Source organism: Euprymna scolopes, chromosome 14 (assembly GCF_053919585.1).
Source record: "Euprymna scolopes isolate OS-2025 chromosome 14, ASM5391958v1, whole genome shotgun sequence".
NCBI lineage: Eukaryota > Metazoa > Mollusca > Cephalopoda > Sepiida > Sepiolidae > Euprymna > Euprymna scolopes.
This window is the reverse complement of record NC_136495.1, coordinates 35,615,730-35,619,895: the sequence shown is the minus strand read 5'-3', so window position 1 is coordinate 35,619,895 and position 4,166 is coordinate 35,615,730.

Here is a 4,166-nt window from a genome sequence, read left to right as displayed (position 1 = left end):
TTTTTTTTTTTTTGTTAAAAATGGAATATACACAATGCCAAAACAATTTAAAAAAAACTTTTTTTCTTTTATACATATTGCATCTGCTTTGGTTTCATTTTGTTTTTCATGCTTTACAGAAATTAATTTTATGTTATCAACAACATCACATGCTGATTTAAGAGGCACAAATAATTTAAAAAAAAAAAAAAAAAGCTGTTGGGCCTTTTGTCTCATATTTTTTTTTACAGGGAATGAATTATATATAAAGTTTCAAAAAACGGTAGATTTTTTTTCAAGAAATAGAAATAAATAAAATTATTAATTTGAGCCAATAAGTTATTCATGAGCTGTGTGTGTTTTTTAATGATATGAAAAAAAAAAGTTTTTCAACAATTTTAAATACATCTAAACATTACTGCATCTAAAAGTGGCATGGAAATTTTGATTGGAAAAACTAGTGAAAATTTTATGGAAACTTTCTATACTATTTGCTTCATGGAAACCTTTTCTTTACATATTGAATCTATTTTTATATACATGAGATAAAACGAAAAAGGAAAGATCTAAAACTCAATAATGGATTTCAACATTTCACTCAACTTTTACTAAAGCTTCCTTTAATCTTGCTTTCCTGCCTGCTGGAAAACTGCTTCTGTAGTACCAGTTTTCAAGCCATCACCTTACAGATGCTAAACTTCTGACTGACTAACAATATCGATTTAGGCAAGCCCTTTCCACAGCAGACATCTTAACTGTAATCTCAGAACGTATATACCATTCACTGAACAAAGCTGGGGAGGGTAGAGTGATAGCTCTAGATATATTTAAGGCTTTTTACAGGGTATGGCATGAGGGTCTTCAAGAAAATCAGATCATACGGTATCGTTGGAAGAATACATAACATAATTAAATCCTTCTTAGATAAGAGAAAAATCCAAACAATACGATATAAATGCGAGAGTGCCTCAGATGTCTATCCTTGGACCTCTGTTATTCCTAATATTCATAAATGACCTCCCTGACAAAATTGTCTGTGAAATGGGTATATATGCTGAAGACACTACGCTCTATAACAGACACGACAGGAAAACAAATGGAGACATATCTAAAGAAATGGCAGAAACACTAGAGGATGACCTCCGATCCGTAGTGGAATGGGGACAAAAATGGATGGTCACATTCAATGTTACCAAAACTAAACTTGTTTCCTTCAATAATTACAAGAAACGTTCCCTACCACCAATAGCAATGGCCAATGACACTTTATCTGAAAGTACATCTTTTAAACTCCTCGGCCTAACGTTCACAGGAAACATGAGTTGGAACAATTACATTGAGAGTATTGCCAGGACCGCTGCAAAGAAGGTGGGTTCTCTCTACCATACTAGAAAGCTACTACCACCCGAAAGCATCCTATACCTCTATAAGGCCACCATTCGCCCATGTATGGAGTATCGTTGTCATATTTGGGCTGGTGTATCTGCCACTAGTCTCTCGCTCCTAGACAAGGTTCAAAAGAGTCCTTAATCTGATAGGTCCTGAACTGTAATTTAAACTTCAGCCTCTACCACATTGACAAAATCTTGCATCCCTCTGCCTGTTCTACAAGTACTTTAACGGTGAATGCTCTGACAAACTGCAAGCACTAGTGCCCCCTCGACGTAAATACCCCCGACAAGCAGCTAAATCTCACCCCTTCATGGTAGAGATCTCTAGATGTAAGAGAGTCTTCTACTCCAGTAGTTACTTCCCCAGAGCAGCTAGACTTTGGAATTCCCTTCCGGGTCCTTGCTTCCCCAACTGTACTGACATGCAGAAGTGTAACGTGAACCGACATCTTGCTGCCCAACTCCCTACACAGTACCTCTGATGCTTATGTACCTGATAGTAGCTCTCTACAACAAAGTGGCAATGTTTGTTTGGGGTGGAAATGTAATAAAAAAAAGAAAAAAAAAGAATTACAAGTCAAAAATATGTCAAAATATAATAAAGCTTATAAATTTTGCCACTTTTTCAACTTGTTCCTCTTGAGGAACCTCTTTATAACAGTTATGAGAAAGGTTGCGACGCATTCATGCATTTTAAATCTTCCCTTTTCCATTTTATTTCACCTTTTGGGATTTATTTTACTTTTTAATTTGTCATGTATAAATATATAACAGCTACAACAAGAGTGTACTTGGCCTTTTGGCCAAGATCAAAATGCAGTATCTGTTCTTCAGATGCTACACTTCCATTTCCTGTTCTGTTTCAGTGGAGGAACAATCCTTCACGATTGAGACAATTTTTTTTATTTTTGTACCTTTTCTCCACGTTAAAAAACGACCCTAGTGTCTAACTCTGTCCCATGGGGAGGCACTGTAAATAGGTATAACAGTTGAAAAACAGCTGAATAGTCTCCCTTAGCACAAATCCTGGTGAGGGTAAGTGATTATCTCCCTTGTATTTAGATTTTCATACAAAAGTGAAGGTATACATCTGCAGGTTACAAGAAAAAAAATAAACATTTCTTCATTAAGTAGGTTCATGTTATATTTATTGTATTTTCATATTTGTTTTTTTGCCATTATAATTCATACTAGATAGATGTTATCTTTTTTCATAGCGCTTTAAAAATCGAGGAAGAATGCTCAACCTTTTCTGGTTATTTCCATCAACTACCAAGTGAGCCTGAACCAACTTTGTGGAAATTGTGGGTCGTACAATGCCTAAGTACCCAGAATTGATATACAATTGAGTAAATTTTTTGTTTTAATATATTTATAAAAATTATTGGATGTAAATAACTTTCAGAACTTTTATTTTGTTATTTAGAACAATCAGCTCATCACACATCAATATCTTTAAATATTTATACCAAAATAAATAACCATGTTTTTGAATTTTTGAGATATGCATTAATGATTAGAATTATTCAAGTTAATATTCTCATCATGGTTGTTATTCGCACAAAAATTGAGCTTCAATCTATGCTTTTCCACTCTATAAAATATTTGTAACAAACACTCATCTAGCTACAACCACTGTCAACAATTTTCCTTAGTCTATACCTGTGCCGAAAGCTAAATGAAAATTCCATGTATAAAGTTTCTTTCCTAGCACTACTCCTCTGTGGAACACAGCACCATAGGGTTGATAAAAGGGAGAAACAACTGCTGCTTTCTGGGTGGAATCTATCTATCTAACATTTATCATTGGCAAGTTTTTACCTTGAAATAGTATTTCTTATTTAGTTCTATACATCAAGTGGCTTCATGGCTTGTTTGGAGCAATTTACATTTAACCTTTCAACTATCATGTAACCCATAAAAGAGCTTCCTTACAATTACATCGGTATGAAAAAATATTATTTAGTAAATCGTCCAATTTATCCTGTAGATATTCTGATACTTAAAATCTTGGCATATTTTGATAAGAAAAGTTGAGTATATTTAAAAACCAGTATTTCTTGAAGGAGCCACTATTTATAAAAGAACCACAAACATTAATTTTATGCAAAAAATTTTTTTTTCCAAATGAAAACTGTAAACAGAGCTTACAAAACTGTTTTTTCTTAAAATTTTTTTTTTAATTAATACAGTATATGAAAGTTTGTTTAAAGTAACAATACCCATCAATCATAAAACGCTTTCGATAAAATACTAAAATGATCATATTTTAAAAACCAAAATATGTTAAGTCCTCAAAAATCACAATTTTGTTTGGAAATAAATATCCTTTCACGTGCATTAATAAATAATAATGCAGACGATATACCTTAAGAGTTCTGAGCAAGCAAAGTAGTGAAAATCTTAACATAATTCAACAACCATTTTGGTAACGTTTTTATGACCCATTTTTGTTTTAAAAAATTGATATCATTCACTTTTTGTTGTCTTAAAAATAATCTTTAACATCATGAGCATCAAACATTTTAAAAATATTTTTCATACTCCAACTAGTAAATAAGTCAATCTTTTTATTATTTTTATCCATTAAAATTATAATTCTAGGTTGCTTTCTTTTTTCATAGTAAAAGATTTTGGTTACTCTATCAAAAAAAAAACAAAACATTAGCCCCTTTTTAGGCAAAGTAAACAATTTGTTTGTTTTTGTTTTACAGCATATCAACCCTTTTTAGGTTATTTAATGCCGAATCCAGTGATTTTGAAGAACAATTTTTTAATATAGTATATTCGTTTTTT